At 43.4% G+C, this 23,452-nt stretch overlaps 1 protein-coding gene across 3 annotated transcripts in view; it reads left to right on the top strand.

Moving 5' to 3' along the window:
• The window catches only part of HECW1 (HECT, C2 and WW domain containing E3 ubiquitin protein ligase 1), a 354,103-nt gene that overhangs the window by 119,087 nt on the left and 211,564 nt on the right, over positions 1–23,452 (top strand). The gene's annotated exons all lie outside the window — the stretch shown is intronic.

Raw genomic sequence — 23,452 nt, 5'->3', positions numbered from 1 at the left:
CCCTTTTGCTAGTTTTACACGGATGCAACTACATTGACATCAATGGAATTACTCTTGATTTACATCTATGCAACTTTGATCTAAATCTGGCCCAGGGAATCTAAAATATTATGGCTATCCTATTTTTGAGTCTCCAGAGCATGTAAGTCACACAAACTTTAGACTCCCTTACACATGGGTCGAGTAGTGTAGCTATAAGGGAGTCTACATTGGCGTAACGGAGTCTAAGGGCTTGTACCTGCTCCCACTGAAGTCAATAGCACAACTTCCATGGAACTCAGTGGTGTGGAGTAGGGAATACATGAGTGTAGAAGAGTCTAACATACATCAATGTACATGTCACCTCTGAATTTTTTCCAATAATCTCCCTTATACTGTTTGGCCAAATTCAGAGATGATATGCATGGAGGTGTAAGTGGGTATCAATCTAAGGATGACTGGGCATAAGGCAGTCTAAGGGACTCTTAGACTCAGGTGGTATAATTTACATATGGAGGGGGCTGGGAGAGGTGTGTAAGTTAGCCATCTTAGACTCATCCCTGAATTTGACCTAAATATCTGGCACCAGCAGGAATTTATTCTGCCACCTGCAGGTGTTCTGTGGATATTCATAGTGTTACAGGTGGGTTGATCAGAGCTCTCTTGCAATGTGAGGCTGCAGGTCATATTCTGTAGTGCCAAGTGGTAAGTTGACCAACAGGTGGCTGCGTCAAAGAATTGAAGGGGTACTGTTGATATTTCAGTTTTATAATCTTTTATATTTATAAAAAATACAGCTGAGGGCAGTTTACAGCAGCCTGACTGTGATGTCCCTTCTGACCTTAGTATCTATGTATCTATGAATCTGTGTGGTGACAATGGATGTTACTATTAAGATTTTAATGCTTCTAATTTCTGAGAGGAAATATACTGTAGTGTAACCCAAAGGCTATTATTTGAAACTGCTTCCTTGTGCTGCAGCTACTAAGCTGTGAAGCTGAAACTTTGTTTTCTTTAAATGGTAGAGCTGGGAAACAAGAGAATTAATTTCCCAAGACCTGGACTTGGAGAGGTTCAGCCCATCATGAAGGAGATGCCTCCAGTTTCTTGGTGGGAGAAGGCAGTGGAACTGAGCTAGCAGTAGCTTTCCCATGTGATCCATAACGTGAAAGTAAATAACAGGTGGTGAGTGCAATCCTGGCCTGGCTGAGGTCAATGGGAGTTTTGCCATTGACTTCAGCAGCTCCAGGATTTCACCGGATGCATTCCCCTATCCGCTCATATAGGACAAGTCATTATCCTGCCTACAAGTATCCAGGGAAAAAGGGAGATAAATCATGAGGAGCAGTACATAATAGTACATGATGATTTTGGTAACCAAACTTGCTTAACCACTGAGGTATGAATTTAAAGTAGAGATACATGTTGTGTGTATGTGTAGAGATATACACATATCTACATTTAAGGGATACTGCTCATTCTTGAGGAGTATATGGAGGCTTTGTGGTTGATTAAAAGCTTAAATGAAGCTACAGTGTTTGACAATCTCATTCATTTGATAATCAAAGAAGCCACTGTGAGCCACTGGTTTCCAGTTTTTAAGATCTTGCCTTCTTCTTACACTTCTGCAAAGTGCAGCCTGTCAAATTGCCAGGAACAAAAACAAAACGTTACCAAATGCTAAATAAAATTAATAATGCCTTATATATGAATGTGAAGGTGTCCAAACTTGGGTTCCAATGCAGAATGAATTTTGACTCTAGTCCTTGAAATAAAAAAGTACTGAATTTTTTGTTCTTGTCTGGAGTAAAATATACTTAATAGATTTTAAGGCTAGAAGGGGCCATTATAATCATCTAGTCTGACCTCAAAGTTAAATGTGTTTCTCTATTGCCAGTAGGACTGCCATGAGATTTAACATAACAGCCAGGGAACACATAACAGCCAGGGAATTTATTTCTGTGCTAGCAGCTAACTTTAAGTAAATAACTTAGATGAAATTTTTTAACATTTGCTTATTTAAGCTCAAGAAACATGCACATGAAAATATGGGAGTGTTGTGAATAATAAAAATTAGGAAAAATGTTAATTTTTCTGTTAATGGAGTTTAGAAAAAGATCAATTATTTAAGCATTTAAAGAGTTAAAATAAGTAAATGGGAATACATTACTATTTTGCTATGTTTTGAATATATAGCTATACATTGGATGTCTGGGCGTGTTTTGTACAAAATCCTTAATTTGCTTGAGCAATTGTGATAGGAACTGAACCTTTCTCTCTAACATCAGGCAATTAATGATAAGGTGACACATGGCATTCTAGCTATGTAATCTCTAACCACTGTACCTAAAACACAGCTAAGGCATTAAACATATTAGAAAGTGGGGCTCCACTTCTGGTAGAGGTTACACTAGTTTGCTTGCAGTGGTCTGGGAGTTGAAGTAGGAGCATGGAAGGACAAAATTCATGGTAAAAAAACACTGTACACTTTAGCAAAAAACACTGAACCATATTTCCAGATCACTTCTATAGATAGTGGAAATCTCCAGACAGATACAGCTGATGATGACCATAATCATTGGCAAAGAAGATAGCCTGAAATGGAGTTCATACAGGGAATAAAGCACAATTTATCACTGTGGTCATAAGAAACACTAATAGAGGGATTTAGTACTACTGAGTTTTAAAGGTCTGGGTATTGTAAATGTATTTCAGAGTAGCAGCCGTGTTAATCTGTATTCGCAAAAAGAAAAGGAGTACTTGTGGCACCTTAGAGACTAACAAATTTATTTGAGCATAAGCTTTCATGAGCTACAGCTCACTTCATCGGATGCATTTGGTGGAAAATACAGAGGGGAGATTTATATACACACACAGAAAATATGAAACAATGGATTTTATCATACACACTGTAAGGAGAGTGATCACTTAAGATGAGCCATCACCAGCAGCGGGGGGGGGGGGGGGGGAAGGAGGAAAACCTTTCATGGTGACAAGCAAGGTAGGCTATTTCCAGCAGTTAACAAGAACAATTGAAAAGGAGTACTTGTGGCACCTTAGAGACTAACAAATTTATTAGAGCATAAGCTTATAAGCTTTCGTGAGCTACAGCTCAGAAGTGAGCTGTAGCTCACGAAAGCTTATGCTCTAATAAATTTGTTAGTCTCTAAGGTGCCACAAGTACTCCTTTTCTTTTTGCGAATACAGACTAACACGGCTGCTACTCTGAAAAAAGAACAATTGAGGAACAGTGGGGGGGTGAGGTGGGGGGGAGAAATTACATGGGGAAAGTTTTACTTTGTGTAATGACTCATCCATTCCCAATCTCTATTCAAGCCTAAATTAATTGTATCCAGTTTGCAAATTAATTCCAATTCAGCAGTCTCTCATTGGAGTCTGTTTTTGAAGTTTATTTGTTGAAGGATAGCCACCCTCAGGTCTGTAATCGAGTGACCGGAGAAATTGAAGTGTTCTCCAACTGGTTTTTGAATGTTATAATTCTTGACGTCTGATTTGTGTCCATTTATTCTTTTACATAAAAACTGTCCAGTTTGACCAATGTACCTGGCAGAGGGGCATTGTGGGCACATGATGGCATATATCACATTGGTGGATGCGCAGGTGAACGAGCCTCTGATAGTGTGGCTGATGTGATTAGGCCCTATGATGGTGTCCCCTGAATAGATATGTGGACAGAGTTGGCAACGGGCTTTGTTTGTCAGAAACAACTGACATCATAATCAAAAAGGCTGACAAAGGAGATGCTGTCGTCATCATGAATAGGTTGGAGTATGAACAAGAAGCTATTAGGCAGCTCTCCAACACCACTTTCTACAAGCCATTACCCTCTGATCCCACTGAGAGTTACCAAAAGAAACTACAGCATTTGCTTAAGAAACTCCCTGAAAAAGCACAAGAACAAATCCGCACAGAGACACCCCTAGAACTCCTACCTGGGGTATTCTATCTGCTACCCAAGATCCATAAACCTGGAAATCCTGGACGCCCCGTCATCTCAGGCATTGGCACCCTGACAGCAGGATTGTCTGGCTATGTAGACTCCCTCCTCAGGCCCTATGTTACCAGCTATTTTCGAGACACCACTGACTTCCTGAGGAAACTACAATCCATTGGTGATCTTCCTAAAAACACCATCCTAGCCACTATGGATGTAGAAGCCCTCTACACCAACATTCCACACAAAGATGGACTACAGGCCGTCAGGAACAGTATCCCCGATAATGTCACGGCTAACCTGGTGGCTGAACTTTGTGACTTTGTCCTCACCCATAACTATTTCACATTTGGGGACAACGCATACCTTCAAATCAGCGGCACTGCGATGGGTACCCGCATAGCCCCACAGTATGCCAACATTTTTATGGCTGACTTAGAACAACGCTTCCTCAGCTCTCGTCTCCTAATGCCCCTACTCTACTTGCGCTACATTGATGACATCTTCATCATCTGGACTCATGGAAAAGAAGCCCTTGAGGAATTCCACCATGATTTCAACAATTTCCATCCCACCATCAACCTCAGCCTGGACCAGTCCACACAAGAGATCCACTTCCTGGACACTACTGTGCTAATAAGCGATGGTCACATAAACACCACCCTATATCGGAAACCTACTGACCGCTATTCCTACCTACATGCCTCTAGCTTTCATCCAGATCATACCACATGATCCATTCTCTACAGCCAAGCTCTACGATACAACCGCATTTGCTCGAACCCCTCAGACAGAGACAAACACCTACAAGATCTCTATCATGCATTCCTACAACTACAATACCCAACTGCTGAAGTGAAGAAACAGATTGACAGAGCCAGAAGAGTACCCAGAAGTCACCTACTACAGTACAGGCCCAACAAAGAAAATAACAGAACGCCATTAGCCATCACCTTCAGCCCCCAACTAAAACCTCTCCAACGCATCATCAAGGATCTACAACCTATCCTGAAGGACGACCCATCACTCTCACAGATCTTGGGAGACAGGCCAGTCCTTGCTTACAGACAGCCCCCCAACCTGAAGCAAATACTCACCAGCAACCACACACCACACAACAGAACCACTAACCCAGGAACCTATCTTTGCAACAAAGCCCGTTGCCAACTGTGTCCACATATCTATTCAGCGGACACCATCATAGGGCCTAATCACATCAGCCACACTATCAGAGGCTCGTTCACCTGCGCATCCACCAATGTGATATATGCCATCATGTGCCAGCAATGCCCCTCTGACATGTACATTGGTCAAACTGGACAGTCTCTATGTAAAAGAATAAATGGATACAAATCAGACGTCAAGAATTATAACATTCAAAAACCAGTTGGAGAACACTTCAATCTCTCTGGTCGCTCGATTACAGACGTGAGGGTGGCTATCCTTCAACAAAAAAACTTCAAAAACGGACTCCAACGAGAGACTGCTGAATTGGAATTAATTTGCAAACTGGATACAATTAATTTAGGCTTGAATAGAGACTGGGAATGGATGAGTCATTACACAAAGTAAAACTTTCCCCATGTTATTTCTCCCTCCCCACCTCACCCCCCACTGTTCCTCAATTGTTCTTGTTAACTGCTGGAAATAGCCTACCTTGCTTGTCACCATGAAAGGTTTTCCTCCTTCCCCCCCCCCCCGCTGCTGGTGATGGCTCATCTTAAGTGATCACTCTCCTTACAGTGTGTATGATAAAATCCATTGCTTCATGTTCTCTGTGTGTGTATATAAATCTCCCCTCTGTAATTTCCACCAAATGCATCCAATGAAGTGAGCTGTAGCTCACGAAAGCTTATGCTCAAATAAATGTGTTAGTCTCTAAGGTGCCACAAGTACTCCTTTTCTTTTTGTAGATGTATTTGTAGAAGTATACAGGAAAGAAGGGTATGGGGAAGGAATGGAAACCCCAGCTGAGATCAGGGCCCCATTGTGCTAGACGCTATACAGCCACATGGCAAAAGACAGACCCTGCCCTGAAGAGTTTGCAGTCTAAATAGACAAATCATAGGATGGGAGAGAACAAGTCGTCGTACACATAGGGAACTGAGGCACAGAGCGTTTAAGTGACTTATTCAAGATCACTGAGGGAAGACCGTGGCAGAGCCAGGAATTACACCTAGGACTCCTGAGTTCCAATCCACTATCTTAACCTTCTTCTCAGTCAAGTTTGTCTTTTTTCTATCAGCAGGAACAATACAATAAACAATCAATCAGCTTCTTTATTACCATTTTGTTATCTTTAACCATTTGGTTCCCATTTCCTCTATTTCTATCCCAATATATTATGTATAACTGTGGCTAATTCTGTACAGTAATCTGAGTGCATTCATATTACTTGTGCATTCATATTACTCACACACACAAACACACACACACACACACACATACACACATAACATCACTCATTACTATAACCATCTGCAGTTGATACTTATTCACAACTAAAAAAAAAAGATTAATTCAGTTTTCTCAAGAAGTTTGTGTCTTTGCACTTTTTATGGATCACAAATTTACAATATAATGTTGAAAGATAGATATGTAATTGTTGTGAACCTAAGCGAGTTTGCTTCCAAATTACTGCATGAGTGCAAGACAGAACTAGACTCATGTCCTACTAGTACTCAGAAAATAAAAAGCATTAATAGCTGCACAGGCATTGTCACACTACAGCCAGTTTTGCATTTCTGCAGCAGACTGGCAATTTGTTTTTTATGACATCCAGTGATAAACCGTAACTGACCACAATAAATATGAAATGGCTGTTCTTGGAGGTTTTGTGTGCCACTAGGGAAGCATACTTTCTCTGTGTTGGGGCTTGGAGGGCACTGCAGTGAAATAACCAACCTATAATGAGTTTTCCAGGAAAGCAAGCAAGCTTTACTTCATTAGAATTTCTGGCACATTTTTTGGCCTAGACAGCAATACTGAGTGAGAGACCATTTGTTTGAGGTCTAATGCTGCATCTTCCCATAAACAGTACATTAAGTTAGCACATCCCTAAAATGGGGGGAACTTTGACGCAATTCAAATTTCACAGTCTTTAGCATAGTAGCTGAATGTGCAGTTGTCTTGTTTGAATGCGTTACTTTTGTTGCCACATGTTTAGTAGTGACAAAGGCACAAGACACACTTCTTGCAGATAGCAGAGATAACAGAGTTTTCTGTCCCACTGTTGAGCATGGGAAAAAGCAGAAGATTTACAGTCTGAAGGTCATGCAACTGTACTAATCAGAGATCTGAGGCAACATGATGCATCTGCCAAAGAGATTGGGAGTATTGTAGCCTAGTACATAGTTAATGTTTAGTACAAATCCCTTTGTTTTTGGAACATAAGCATAAATGTTCCACAATCAATGTACTGAAATGTCCCAACCAAATGCATTTATTGGAGGCCTTTCTGAAAGTATCCCTTTAATTACTTTAGGCAGTTGCTTTAAAGGATATTCTCAAAGTGTGGATAATTAAAGTATGTTGTAGCACAAGGGCTTTCCAAATAAATGAGAGAAAACCGCACTGTCAAAAATCCAAAAAAGCTTTAGTGCAGGCAGATTTATTGTACAGCAGTGCATCTGACTCTCCGATTGGAGACGGCCAGTGGCTCTGCTCCCTAAAAGAACGCTCAGTTTCACTTTCAAGTCCCCCAGCTTTTCTCAAACCACAACCAGCTGCAACTCGGCTAGGTTTGGGGGAGAAGGCCATGACAATATTGTTTTCCTTACTTTTGTGCCCAGTCACAGAGTTCAAGGCAGAAGAGACCACCAGATCATAGTCTGACCTCCTGTATATCACAGGCCACCACCACTACCCAGCACTCTCTACTAAACCCAACAACCAAAGTTAGACCAAAGTATTACAGCCCACAAGAGATTAACTGTTATGTGTCACAGGCAGTAGGAGAGATTGAGGTGCAGCAAAGCCTCAGGCCCGCTGCCTCCACAATGCCAGGGAACTGATTAAGTGAAAGATACCCAGATGATTCTGGCAAATGACCCGCACCCCACGTTGTAGAGAAAGATGGGGGGAAAAAACAGCCCAAGGTCACTTCCAATCTGACCTGAGGGGAAATTCCCTTCTGACCCCACATATGATGATCAGTTAGACCCTGAGCATGTGAGCCAGGCAAGCACCTGAGAGAGAGAATGCTCAGTGCCACCTCAGAGCATTGTCCCCCACCCCGCCCAATGTCCAGTCTCTAGCTGTGGCCATCTCTGATGTTTCAGAGGAAGGAGCAAGAAAACCCCAAAAAACAATATATTGAGGTGGGAGAAGGGGATCCCTTCCTGACCTTTGCAGGTAACCAGCTGAAGCCCTGAAGCATGAGATTTTAAGAATATTGGACATGAACTAGAAGGGACCCTTAGGGTGCCTGTAACCCAGTGTTACTTACATCCACATTTCTTTGTAACTCTACTTTCTGTGAGGTGGTATCAGGAAATAAACCAAGGAAGATGCAGCATCTCTGTCTGCTGTATGGCTGGCATAAATCACACAAAATGCTTTTACTTAAAGCCTTCACTTTATTAGTTTCCAGCACTCTCACCAGAATGCCTTTACTCAAAGTCTCTGCTTTATTTAGTCTCAAGCACATACAAACACAGTAGGCTATAGAGCACTCCCAAACAATTGTTACAAACAGTCTGGAGTGGTCTCAAGTGGTCATACAACAAAGTTCCAGTGCCCAGATATTTGCCTGTTGCTGGGGATTCCAGGAGATGTCCAGAAGATCAAATCCAAATTCCTCAGACCTGTCTACCCCTTTTAAGTTAGTAACTGCTACAATTACATCAACAACACATCAATCAAACAAAAACCATTAAGCAAGCACTTTTTAAACCCTTAGTTATACAGATGTGTTTTTGCAGAGTCTGCAGTCTCATGGGTCCCTTCACACACACCAGAAGTCAAATATAGATTGACTTCCTGTTTTTCACTGACTCTTACCCTAGCATATCAGGGAGGATGCAGTCAGTCCCACACCTCATGATTGCTGCCCCTCCCACCCTGACCCAGCTTTGCCTTAGTGATGCTAAGGCTGGTACAGAGGCCTTACAGGTACTACTCTTGGCATAAGCAAAATAATCAATATTCCATCCCAATAATTGGCAGTGGTTTGAGCACCTGGCTGGTTGCTAATGTGAGCAGAGTCAGGATGAGCTCCACCCTGACATCTGGTGGTGAGTTGTGGCAAGTTGTGGAAAAGAACTTCAGGGCCTCATCTCATTTGCATAGGCACACCCACCCCGCCTAGCATGAGCCCATAGCTGCCCAAATGGTCACTTTGGCTGCTGTGGGATCCCCAGTTTCTCTGTTATTGGGGCAGGAAGAATAAATTGTCATTATCCTGATTATGTGAATCAAGGACAGTGGGACTGTACTTGGCCCTTTGTTATGATGGAGGGACTCACCATCAACTCAGTAGCACTCGCTAGGCAAGGGACATGGGTTCCAAACTCAGTGAATTGAGAAAGGTTGGGGATGGGTATTAATATGTGGTGGTATGGGCCTCCTGGTGAGGGTCTTGCACACTGATTGCACTGCCTCTCCTCTCTGGAATATTGGAGCTAATTTTGATTCTATTAGGAGTCTAGTTACAGGCTGCTGAGCTGAATTCACTTTGGGCTAATGGTGCACCAACACTGAGGCTCCCCTACTACAAGCTGAAATCACAAAAGAGCTAAAATTACTAAGCGTTGAAATCACTGAGTGCTGTGTTAAGTAGTGGGGGGGGCTGAAGATATATTGCGGAGCAGTTTGTGGGGTGGCTGGAGCGGCTCATGGGATGGCTGGCAGAGCAGAGCAGCTGGTGAAGTGGAGGTGGGGCAATTGGCTTCAGACCATGTAAGGTGCCCCTTAAGCCCCCATCTTCACCCAGGTTGGGATGTAAAACTCTGCAGATAAACTTTTGACTTTTGGCACTGCATTGACCAGGGACAGAGACTTTTGGGTCTTTGGGTGACTTTGGGTGACTTTTGGGTTGCTGAACTCAAGAACCAAAAGGAAAGGATATGGCCCAATTTGCTTGGGGTGGGTTTTTTGCTCATGGGTTGTGTTATGAATCCTGTTGGTGGTATTTCCCCAACATAATGCCACATTGTTTCTCTCTGTTATTAAAAGGCTTTTGCTACACTCAGACTCTGTGCTTGCGAGAGGGGAAGTATTGCCTCTTAGAGGCGCCCAGCGCGGGTGGTATATATTTGTCTCACATCACTGAGTGGGGGCTTGAACCGGTTTTGCATTGTGTTATTGGAATGGAACCCCTAGATACTGAACCCGGCCCTTGTTGCTGCCAACTCTGGTGGGCAGAAGGGTTACACAGAAAATGCCCCTCATCATGCCCAGGCCTACCGCACATCCTCATAAGTAACCTGATCATACAAAACTATGCAAAAATGTGGAGGTTAGTTAAACAGAAATTAAAAGGCACAGTGACTAGAGTGAAATCCCTGCAAGTTGCATGGACACTTTTCAAAGACAGCATAATAGAGGCTCAACTTAAATGTATACCCCAAATTAAAAAACACAGTAAAAGAATTAAAAAAGAGCCACCGTGGCTTAACAACCATGTAAAAGAAGCAGTGAGAGATAAAAAGGCATCTTTTAAAAAGTGGAAGTCAAATCCTAGTGAGGTAAATAGAAAGGAGCATAAACACTGCCAAATTAAATGTAAAAATGTAATAAGAAAAGACAAAAAGGAGTTTGAAGAACAACTAGCCAAAAACTCAAAAGGTAATAAAATGTTTTTTAAGTACATCAGAAGCAGGAAGCCTGCTAAACAACCAGTTGGGTCCTTGGACAATCGAGATACAAAAGGAGCACTTAAAGATGATAAAGTCATCACAGAGAAACTAAATGAATTCTTTGCTTCAGTCTTCACGGCTGAGGATGTTAGGGAGATTCCCAAACCTGAGCCATCTTTTGTAGGTGACAAATCTGAGGAATTGCCACAGATTGAAGTGTCACTAGAGGAGGTTTTGGAATTAATTGAGAAACTTAACAGTAACAAGTCACCGGGACCAGATGGCATTCACCCAAGAGTTCTGAAAGAACTCAAATGTGAAATTGTGGAACTATTAACTATGGTTTGTAACCTGTCCTTTAAATCAGCTATCAGACCCAATGACTGGAAGACAGCTAATGTAACACCAATATTTAAGAAGGGCTCTAGAGGTGATCCTGGCAATTACAGACCAGTAAGTCTAACGTCAGTACCGGGCAAATTAGCTGAAACATTAGTAAAGAATAAAATTGTCAGACACATAGAAGAACATAAATTGTTGCGCAAAAGTAAACATGGTTTCTGTAAAGGGAGATCATGTCTTACTAATCTACAAACACGTGGACACGGGGGATCCATTGGCATAGTGTACTTAGATTTCCAGAAAGCCTTTGACAAGGTCCCTAACCGAAAGCTCTTATGTAAATTAAATTGTCATGGGATAAGAGGGAAGATCCTTTCATGGATTGAGAACTGATTAAAAGACAGGTAACAAAAAGTAGGAATAAATGGTAAATTTTCAGAGTGGAAAGGGGTAACTAGTTGTGTTCCCCAAGGGTCAGTCCTAGGACCAGTGATGAGCTGCCAAAAGCTGAAGAACCGGTTCCTTCAGTCGCTCCGGGTCTTCGGTGGCACTTCGGCTGCAGGACCTTCAGTTGCTCTGGATCTTCGGCGGCAGTGCCGCCAAAGACCCAGAGCAAGTGAAGGACCCGCCTCTGAAGTGCCACTGAAGACCCGGAGCACCGGCAGGTGAGTAAAAATTAAAAAGACATTCTCAGGGAAGCCTCCCCAGCCGAGAGCTCAGTCGGGCCGGACAGTACTGTCCCACAGGCTGGATGTGGCCCGTGGGCCGGAGTTTGCCCACCTCTTTAACAACCGGTTCTAAACCAGCTTCAAAATTTAACAACCGGTTCGCGTGAATCGGTGCGAACCGGCTCCAGCTCACCACTGCCTAGGACCAATCCTATTCAACTTATTCATAAATGATCTGAAGAAAGGGGTAAACAGTGAGGTGGAAAAGTTTGCAGATGATACTAAACTGCTCAAGATAGTTAAGACCAAAATAGACTCTGGAGAACTTCAAAAAGATCTCACAAAACTAAGTGATTGGGCAACAAAATGGCAAATGAAATTGAATGTGGATAAATGTAAAGTAATGCACATTGGAAAAAATAACCCCAACTATACATACAATATGATGGGGGCTAATTTAGCTACAACTAATCGGGAGAAAGATCTTGGAGTCATCGTGGATAGTTCTCTGAAGATGTCCATGCAGTGTGCAGCGGCAGTCCAAAAAGCAAACGGGATGTTAGGAATCATTAAAAAAGGGATAGAGAAAAAGATGGAGATTATTATTGCCCTTATTGCCCTTATATAAATCCATGGTACGCTCACATCTTGAATAATGAGTACAGATGTGATCTCCTCATTTCAAAAAAGATATACTGGCATTAGAAAACATTCAGAAAAGGGCAACTAAAATGATTAGGGGTTTGGAACGAGTCCCATATGAGGAGAGATTAAAAAGGCTAGGACTTTTCAGCTTGGAAAAGAGGAGACTAAGGGGGGATATGATAGAGGTATATACAATCATGAGTGGTGTGGAGAAAGTGAATAAGGAAAAGTTGTTTACTTGTTCCCATAATATAAGAACTAGGGGCCACCAAATGAAATTAATGGGTAGCAGGTTTAAAACAAATAAAAGGAAGTTCTTCCTCACTCAGCACACAATCAATCTGTGGAACTCCTTGCCTGAGGAGGTTGTGAAAGCTAGGACTATAACAGGGTTTAAAAGAGAACTGAATAAATTCATGGAGGTTAAGTCCATTAATGGCTATTAGCCAGGATGGGTAAGGAATGGTGTCCTTAGCCTCTGTTTGTCAGAGGGTGGAGCTGGATGGCAGGAGAGAGATCACTTGATCATTACCTGTTAGGTTCACTCCCTCTGGAGAACCTGGCATTGGCCAATGTCTGTAGACAGGATCCTGGGCTGCATGGGCCTTTGGTCTGACCCAGTATGGCCATTCTTATGTTCTTATGTACAATCCCCTCATATAAATTTGTCCCGCTCTCTTTTAAAACTATATAAGTTGTTTGTTCTCCCAACTCCTAGTGGGAGACTGTTCCAGAACTTCACTCCTCTGATGGTTAGAAACTTTCGTCTAATTTCTAGCCTGAATTTGTTTGCAGCCACTTCATGCCCATTTGTTATTGTACCAACATTGTCCTTTAATTTAATTAACTCTTCACCCTCCTGATTATTTATAAAGAGCAATCATATCTCCCCTCAGCCTTGATTTTGCTAGGCTAAACAAGCCAAGCTCTTTCAGTTTCTTCTCGTAAGTAGGCCCTACCAAATTCACCGCCATGAAAAAGGTATCACGAACCATGAAATCTGGTCTTTTGTGTACTTTTACCCTATACTATACAGATTGCACAGGGAGACCAGACTTTCTCCAACTAGGTTTCCCGACCCAAAAGGGAATTGTGCAGGCATCGCAAATTTATTGTACAGGGATTGCGGTGTTGCCTCCCTTACTTCTATGCTGCCTTCAGAGCTGGGTGGCTCAGAGAGTGGCAGCTGTTGGCCAGGTGCCCAGCTCTGATGGCAGGACCCTGCCAGCAGCAGTGGAGAAGTAAGGGTGGCAATACCATACCACTCAACCCTTATTTCTACACTGTTGCCTTCCGAGCTTGGTAGCTGGAGAGTGGTGGCTGCTGGCTGAGGGCCCAGCTTGGAAGGCAGAAGTGCAGAAGTAAGGGTGGCAATACCATACCAGGCCATCCTTAATTCTGTGCTGCTGGTGGTGGTGGCAGCACTGCCTTCAGAGCTGGGCTCCTGGCCAGCAGCCGCCTCTTTCTGGCCACAAATTCTGAAGGCAGTGCTGCCGCCAGCATCAGTGCAGAAGTAAAGATGGTAACACCACGACCTCCCCTACAATAACCTTGCAAACCCCACAATCCAATTTTGGGTCAGAACCCGTAGAGTTACAACACCGTGAAATTTCAGATTTAAATATCTGAAATTGTTTAATTTACAATTTTTAAAATCCAATGACCATGAAATTGACCAACATGATCCGTGAATTTGGTAGGGCCCTACTCATAAGATAGGCTCTCCATTCTCCTGATCCATCCTAGTAGCTCTTCTCTGCACATGTTCCAATTGAAATTCATCTTTCTTAAAAATGGGTTATACAAGATGCATAATGCCCTCACTTCCCATGGGCTTCAGTGGGAGTTGAGGATAGAGCTGGTTAGCAATCTTTTTCTCTCCTACAGAAAATTTTGATGAAAATGGAAAAAAAGTTATTGTCTAAATTTTCTATGGAAAATGTTGAGTTTCTTGTGAAAAATCAAAATAAAATATTTGGACCCAAAACTGAAATATTTCCATTTTGAAATATCACTGTGATGCCTCATGAGTTTTGTAGTCCAGGTGCTTCATGCTTCCCTTCCTCTCTATAGGCCAGGTTCTCTTGTTGGACTATGTCTCCCTTTCTTTGGGTGGGTGCATTATGGGAGATATAGTTTGACTGGGGAACCCAGCCTATGGAGGAGAATGGGAGCATAAGGCACTCAAACTACAATTTCCAGTAGGTACCGCAGTGGCATTTCTTAATCAAAATATATCAGTTTTTGGCTGAAAACCAAAAAATTGGGGGGGTGGGGGCTTACTGAGTATTCAGTAATTTTATGAAAAATCAAAATTTTCCTAAAACTTGGGAGGGGGGGAGTCACAAGAAATTGTTCTGGCAAAAAGTTTTTTCCTGCTTTCTGTGAAAAATTTTAATCAATCCCTTTGTTTCTATTATATTGTATACACTTAAAAATGAGTTATTTGCAAATCAAATTTTTCTCTCTCATGTATTCAACTTATTTTGACACTTCTCTCTGTGCTTATGTTGTGCAAGTCAATTACATGTTTTTATATTTGTTCCTGTACATGGAAATGGCTGCCTTTGTGCCTCCATGTGTGCTCGGTGACATCCTGCTCAGGCAATGCGGTTTAGATCCCATGCTATGTGCACTCTCACTTTTGTGGTAGCACTTTAGGCAATTAAAAAGAATACTCTTGCTGTACGTAGCAGAGATTGAATTGCAGGCTCTAAACATTGGCAAGGGGATAGGTTTAAAGGCTAACTGATAGGCTTTTAAAGAGAAATTAAGATCTGATGCAAAGCCCATTGAAGTCATTGAGAGTCTATCTTTCTACTGACTTCAGTGGGCTTTTGTTCAGCCCAAAGAGAATACTGTTTAATATAGTAAATAATTAATCCAAAACGAAATGTAGCCTTAACAGTGAAGACAATGGGAGCTTGGAGTGTTTTAGTACCTTTAAAAATCAAGCAAACAATAAATACATTTTAAAAGTAGAGATGGGCTCCTAACCAAGACCCTACAGCTGACCACTGTGAATTTTGGGAAAGTTTAGATGCTGTTTGGATATGGATCCAAACTTGATCCACAAGCCTATGATTATATTTATTTACCTTCTGGGAGCTGAGTTCAGATTTCTGTGTTTCTTCTCTTGTGACAGTTGGTATCACAGGGGCCTAGAGAGAAACAGGGAGCTGCATTCTTTACCAGGGTTTAGATGTTAGAAGTGTCATCAGTTATTGCCAGGGAAGATCCCTGAATTCTGACCTTGGAAGTTAAATAGAAGAGGAAATAATTTTCAAATATTTTGCTTTTTAAAGCATTTACTTGTAATTTTTAAACTTCTCTCATATATTTTATTGGAGAAAATTCTAATCCCACTGAAACCAGTTGCAGAATTACCTGAGGCCAGGATTTGGCCCTTGGTGATATAGGATCTTAAGCAGATTTATTTATTTATTTATTTATTTATCCTTGTATTATAGAAGCACCTAAGGGCTCCAATTGAGATCAGGTCCCCATTGTGCTAGGTGCTGGACATACATATAGTATGAGGCAGTCCTTGACCCAAAGAACTTACTGCCTAAATAGACAAGACAGACAAAGGGTGGGAGGGGGAACAGAGGTACAGCCAGGTGAAGTGACTTGCCCAAGGTCACAAAGTAGAATCATACACTTTAAGGTCAGAAGGGACCATTATGATAGTCTAGTCTGACCTCCTGCATAACACAGGCCACAGAATCTCACCCACCTACTCCTGTGACAAACCCCTAACCTATGTCTGACCTATTGAAGTCCTCACATCATGATTTAAAGACTTTAAGGTGCAGAGAATCCTCCAGCAAGTCACCCATGCCCCACGCTGCAGAGGAAGGCGAAAAAACCCCAGGGCCTCTGCCAATCTGCCCTGGAGGAAAATTCCTTTCTGACCCCAAATAGGGTGATCAGCTAAACCCTGAGCATGTGGGCAAGACTCATCCTCCAGACACCCAGGAAAGAATTCTCTGTAGTAACTCAGATCCCACTCCATCTAACATCCTATCACAGGCCATTGGCCATATCTACTGCTAATAGTAGAAGATCAATTAATTGCCAAAATTAGGCTATCCCATCATATCATCCCTTCCATAAATTTATCAAGCTTAGTCTTGAAGCCAGATATGTCTTTTGCCCCCCAGTGCTTCCCTTGGAAGGCTGTTCCAGAACTTCACCCCTCAGATGGTTAGAAACCTTCATCTAATTTCAAGTCTAAACTTCCTGATGGCCAGTTTATATCCATTTGTTCTTGTGTCCATATTGGTACTGAGCTTAAATAATTCCTCTCCCTCCCTGGTATTTATCCCTCTGATATATTTATAGAGAGCAATCATCTCTCCTCTCAGCCTTCTTTTGGTTAGGCTAAACAAGCCAAGCTCTTTGAGTCTCCTTTCATAAGACAGGTTTTCCATTCCTCAGAGTATCCTAGTAGCCTTTCTCTGTACCTGTTCCAGTTTGAATTCCTCTTTCTTAAACATGAGAGACCAGAACTGCACACAATATTCCAGATGAGGTCTCACCAGTGCCTTGTATAACGGTATTAACACCTCCTTATCTCTACTGGAAATACTTCGCCTGATGCATCCCAAGACGGCATTAGCTTTTTTCACAGCCACATCACATTGGTGGCTCATAGTCATCCTATGATCAACCAATACTCCGAGGTCCTTCTCCTGCTCTGTTACTTCCAAATGATGCGTCCCCAGTTTATAACAAAAATTCTTGTTATTAATCCCTAAATGCAAGACTTTTCACTTTTCACTATTAAATTTCATCCTATTATTATTACTCCAGTTTACGAGGTCATCCAGATCTTCCTGTATGATATCCCGGTCCTTCTCTGTATTGGCAATACCTCCCAGCTTTGTGTCATCTGCAAACTTTATAAGTACATTCCCATTTTTTGTGCCAAGGTCAGTAATAAAAATATTGGTCCCAAAACCAATCCCTGAGGAACTCCACTAGTAACCTCCTTCCAGTCTGACAGTTCACCTTTCAGTGTGACCTCTTGTAGGTCAGTAGCAGAATTCAGAATAGAATCCACATCTCCTGACTCCCCGGACTCCAGTGTCTTTCCACTATTGTAAAAGCATTTCAGTCCACCTGCAGAATCAAGTGTGGATATTCATTAAAAATTGCTATATGATTTGAAGTGTTCACTGTATTAATGGGTGTTACTGCACCTATTCCTCATCTTTTCCTTTCACTTCTTAAAGAACAGTGTTTTGAGAGCTGTACTGATTCCGATAGCTGGAGTAGGGGAGAGGGTTTGCATGTGGTGGCTGTGCCTTCATCAGATCATACAAATGTCAGAAAAGGTTTTCCTCTCATTTCTATGAGGCTTTTATTTTAAGCAAACTATAGGCAGAGGAGTAGATCCAGAAGCACTCCTGCTCAGTGAAAGAACAGTTGCTAGCCCAGTTGTATCTTCTTCCTTCCCAAACACCAGCTCAAGAAGCAGGACATGAAGTCTGCTCCCCTCCCAATCCTCTGGGAATCCTGTGCTGGCCCAACCTTCTCCCAGCTGCTTTTCTCCCTCTGAAATAAATAACACAACACTGAGCTGTTCTCTGCCTCCCTCCCGTTTGTTGCTGCCACTCTCCTGGTCTCTCCCATCCCCTGACACGCACACCTTTCTTCCTCATATGATTCAGTACAACAGTCACAGTTTCTTGCTACTGCTTAAGCCCCAACGTTTGGCTAGTGGGGTTTGGGATGGCAGCAAGAAACGGTGACTGGTTTGGGATGCTTGCTAGAGGCTTTTTTGGGCATGAAGAAGGAGGATTAGTGAAGGAGGCCACTCATTCCAGCCAGGAGCTCTACATAGCTCAGGGTTTGGGGTTAGTGCTCATGGCCTAACTTCCACTGCAAGATGCAGATGTGGTTTATGGGGCAGGCTGTGATGCTTGATCCACCATTTGATGTAGGAGGTGGCTTTGGAGATGACCGCAAAGAGACTAACATCACTCACTCCATGGGAATCCTTCAAGATGGTCTGCTAGTGTCCTGAACTTCCCTCATCCCCCATATTTGAATTTATCGGCAGTTGTAAGTGGTCTGTGCCCATTCTCTCCTTCAAATGCTGCTGAAATCTCGAGGTGAGGCCCAAAGGGTCTGATCCTCCACTTAAGTCTTCTAGAGACTCAGGTTTACTGTTGGTTGTCCATTTACCCCGGAGAATGGAAGGATTTAGGTAGTCACAATAGCTCAGTGCTACACTTAGGAGGTTGATGCATCTGTGAGCTGTGCACTTGCTAGCATTCATGCAGAGCAAGTATGAGACAATGTGAGTTGTACGTGCTCAGTATGGATATTTAGGATTCTTTCTATAGGTACTCAAATTTAAAAATATTGGTCTACATATGTGACAGACCCAGACCAGTGGGGTACAGGAGTCTGGTAGAAGGCAAATATACTGGCCACTGAATGAACAGTTTTCTGTTCTTGACTGACCAAAGCAGGGGCTGCTCTAGAGCAATCAGGAACCTGCCAGAACCAATTAAGAAAGGCAAGCTAATCAAGACACCTGGAGCCAATTAAGAACTTTCTAGATTAAATTATGGCAGGCCGGCTAATCAGGACACCTGGCTTAAAAAGGACCTCCCATCAGTTAGTAGGGGGGTGCACCAGGAGCAGGGAGTGAGAAGGTGTACTGCTGGAGGAGTGAAGAGTTCAAGCATGATCAGGCTTCAGGAGGAAGATCCTGCAGTGAGGATAAAGAAGGTGCTGGGGAGAAGGCAATTGGGAAGTAGCCCAGGGAGTTGTAGCTGTCATGCAGCTGATACAGGGAACATTGTGGACAGCTGCTATCCACAGGGCCCTGGGCTGGAACCAGGTGTAGAGGGTGAGCCCGGGTTCCCCACATTGCCCCCACTCCTGATCAGACACAGGAGGAGTTGACCTGGAATGTCAACACCAGAGAGAGAGACACCAGAAGGAAGGTCTAAATTGGAAAGGGATCTGCCCTGTCCCTGACCCATGAGGTGGGATACAGAGACAGCAGGGATTGTTCTCCCGTTTCCCCCATGCTGGCCAGTGATGAGGTTAGCTGAGTGAATGGCAGGTTTGAGCCACTAGCATCAGTGGCCAAACTGAGGGCTGCTGTGAATCTCCGAGGCAAGCAAATCTGCCAATAAGCACAGGACCTACCGAGGCAGAGGAGGACCTTTGTCACACTATATATCTATTTTGCAAAGACCCGCTCAGCAAATCATACTAGTGATATCCTAATAGTGAAAATTGACACACTATGTATCAGTTTTTGATCCAGAATTCTATTGTGCAAGAGATTCATTTTTACTTTGGCTTCAGCAATCAGGTTTTCAGAGCAACTCAGACTCTTGTTCAGACTCTACAGTAGTTTATAGAAGCGAGAAGAGGTTCTTGGCACCCTAACTATGCTGGTAGTATGGCTAATGCTGTACTTTTTTCATATGTTTTAAAGTGTAATCTGTTCCGTGAAAAGTCTGTAAATGAATGCTTATGGATTGTCTTCCTCATTAGAGTTTTTAATTTTAATATTCTGCACAGTGGATGGTGCAGTCAATATTAATTTGTTTTAATGGATCAGGAAAACAAGATAACTCAGTTGGTTTTTTTTTTTTTTTTTTGCAAATGGTTACATTTCTGCGATGAGAGGCACAAGATTATAGTTTCATCTACAGTTTGTATATTAGCCTTTACCACTGTTAACTAAAATCCAGTGGAAATTCTGTTTTGGTCTGTGCTATCCAGTGCTTTGTTGGAATGTACTCCAGAAGATACTGTCTCTCTCTCTCTGTTTCACTGAACAAGGAGCCATAGTCTGCCCTTGGATACTCCCATTTGAAGCAGCTGAAAGCAAACAACTCCCCCTGAAATTAGTGAGAACTGCTTGCATGCAGCAGCTGCAGAATCAAGCCCATTGACTTCATTGTGCATCCAGGTGCAGTGGATCCAGGTGCAGAATTTGGCCCAAGTGGTTTTAACTATGTAGAAAAAACATGAAATTGCATAGGACACAAACACAAGGGGAATGGGAAGATGCACTGAGTGATTGGAGTGATGTCAGCACATTTATAGCAAGGTCATTTGTGCTCTGAAAGGTGATTGGGATACCAGCTCCTGTTTCAGTAGTTTTATTAATAATTAAATACAATGAAACTCCTGCACCTGAATATATATAAGCAGTGATGAGCTGGAGCTGGTTCACACCGATTTGCTAGAACTGGTTGTTAATTTAGAAGCCCTTTTAGAACCGGTTGTTCTGCTTCTCCCTGCCCCAACCCCGGCCCCAGCTCACCTCCACTCCACCTCCGCCCCTGAATGCGCTGTCCCGCCCTGCTCCTCTGCCCCCCCCCAGGCTTCCCACAAATCAGCTGTTCACGTGGGAAGCTGGGGCAGGCTGAGAAGCAGGCCGCGGCTTCCCACTCAGGCCCAGGGAGGTGGAGGTGAGCTGGGGCGGGGGGGCGTGAGGAGGGCCGCCCGTGCCACAGCAGGTAACTCGGGGTGGGGGGTGCGCAGGGGAACCGCTCCCCCGCCCCAGCTCACCTCCGCCACCCTCAGCCTGAGCGGGAAGCTGCCACTTGCTTCTCAGCCCTTCCCGGCTTCCCACCGAACAGCTGATTCGCGGGAAGCCAGGGGCGGGGGGGGGGCGGAGAAGAAGAGCGGGGTGGCTCGTTCAGGGGAGGAGGCGGCGCGGAGGTGAGGTGAGCTGGGCCGGACGTGGGATGGGGAGCTGCTGGTGGGTGCTCTGCACCCACCAAATTTTCCTTGTGGGTGCTCCAGGGAGTTGGCGCCTAAGGTGCCACTTTTGATGTGATCAGTGGGGGGCGCGGCCGCTCCCCCTGCTCCCCCCCCAGCTATGTTCCCCTGCCCCTAGGAGCCAGAGGGACCTGCAGGATGCTTCCTGGGAGCTGCCCCAGGTAAGCACCTGCGGGACTCCCCACCTCACCCCCTGGCAGGTGCCTCTGGCTCTTAGGGGCGGGGCAGGGTGGGCACCCACTACGGTGGCCTACGAGACCCTCCTGCCCAGTTCTGGGGGCAGTCAGGGGACAGGGGAGGGAGGGTGGATGGGGCAGGGGTCCTGTGGGGGCATGGCAAGGAATGCAGGGGGGTTGGGTGGGGCAGGAGTCTTGGGGGGCAGGGCTGGGCAACAACCCCCTCATGGGGTGTGGAGGGAACCCGTTAAGATTTTGGCAGCTCATCATTGTATATAGGTCTGACCTCAACTCACAAATGCAAAGTAATCCAGAGGAATGGTTGCCATGCCTGTCTCAGTTCACCTCTTCATATCCATGCATGGCTGCTGCATTCAGTGGTTGATCTGGGGGGGGCTCAGAACAGCGGGTAGTCTTGCATCCCAGATGAAACAAGAGATCAAACCCCAGTAGGCTGCTTTAAGGGCAGAATATTAGACATTACTCCCTTTTTCCAGTGTTTAAGATAATAGTACAAACAATTTGTCATGTTAAATGATGATTTTTAATGTTTCTCATTTGAAAAACCCTATGAAAAGTTGCCATTGAAGTAATATGACAAGGCATGACGTATAGTGAGTGCATTGAAAATAGCATGCTATTGAGCAATATGTAAATGTTACATTAGTATGCAGACTATAAACTTGATTCCGGTTTACACTAAGGTGGTTTTACACTACTCTTTAAAATGGGAATAAATGATTTATGCTACTTCAAGGCTCTTTTTATATTGTAGTGTAAAGGTGTTTTAGTGTTGATGAGGATAGGCCCCATCACTTAATTATTACGGAAACTTTGTAGCATTCTAGAACTGTTGGATTCTAGTCCCAGGTCTGCCATTGGCTGTGTGATCTTGGGTAAGTCACGTAATTTCTCTGTGCCTCAGTTTACCTATCTATAAACTAGATATGATAATACTTACCCACCTGCTGAGTGGTGGTCTGAGGATTAATTTGTTAGGACCAGATCCTACAAATTACACACACACAATTCAGTTGGACTCACTGTGAGTTTTGCCTGAATGAAGAAAACAGGATTGAGTATGCAAGCAGGTGCTGTACCTACTCAGTTTTAAATAAAGTGTACATATACTGTGTAAGGGCAAACTCACCCCCGTGCTGGGGGTTGGCTTTATGAGTAATGTATAGCTAATAAATGCAGTCCAAGCCTTCTCCCCTGGCTTGGCTGTTCCTAGTATTCCAGCTATAGAACCCTAAATCCCTCTGACCTAAAGGTCACTTTCCCCTCCCAGAGTGGAGTGAAAGAGCCAGACCTACCATACTGGTAAGCAGGAATCAGTCAGCATCTCCCTGCAGAGTTCCAATATCTGTTCAGAGCAAAAGCACCCTATTAATATTGTTATCGTACCTGGAGAGCCTCAGATGAAAGGTTCTTTATACATGCAAATCTTTCAAACTTCCTAAAGTTCACCCATCCCATTAAAAACTATCATTTCCTCTCAAATCTTATTGTCAGAGCCTTTTTATAAAAATAAACCATCTTAAAATAGATACTTCTGCTATGATTGTTTCTTAACTAAATTGTTCTAATGATGCTTCTGTCCACCCTTCATCTTTCATTTATATTATCTACCCTGATTTCATTAAGTTCTCTCCTCTTAAATGATCTCCTGGCTGTGAATTATTCTGACTCTTCAATGTCTAGAGCAGCAGCCTCAGTGAGTCCTCTAAATTTAACCTGCACTATTCCCTACTAATCCTTCCATCTCCCCTGCTCATAGGAGCTAGCTGACATATACATGCTTGTTTCAGAAGAGGCCTATGCTGTAATATAGTGAGATGTTATGTTTCTTTGCTTCTCTGGGGATGAGCTGTCACTACATACAAAAAGGCTGACAAAGGAGGTGCTGTCTAGGTCAGAACACGAAGGAGAGGATGCTAGGCAGCTCTCTAACACCACATTTTACAGGCCATTACCCTCTGATCCCAGTGTGGGTTACCAAAAGAAACTACAGCGTTTGCTCAAGAAACTCCCTGAAAAAGCACAAGAACAAATCTGCACACCTAGAACCCTGACCAGGGGTATTCTATCTGCTACCCAAGATCCATAAACCTGGAAATTCTGGAT

This window comes from Dermochelys coriacea, chromosome 2 (genome assembly GCF_009764565.3).
Source record: "Dermochelys coriacea isolate rDerCor1 chromosome 2, rDerCor1.pri.v4, whole genome shotgun sequence".
Classification (NCBI taxonomy): domain Eukaryota; kingdom Metazoa; phylum Chordata; order Testudines; family Dermochelyidae; genus Dermochelys; species Dermochelys coriacea.
The sequence above is the reverse complement of the archived record's forward strand: the minus strand, read 5'-3'. Positions and strand labels throughout refer to the sequence as shown.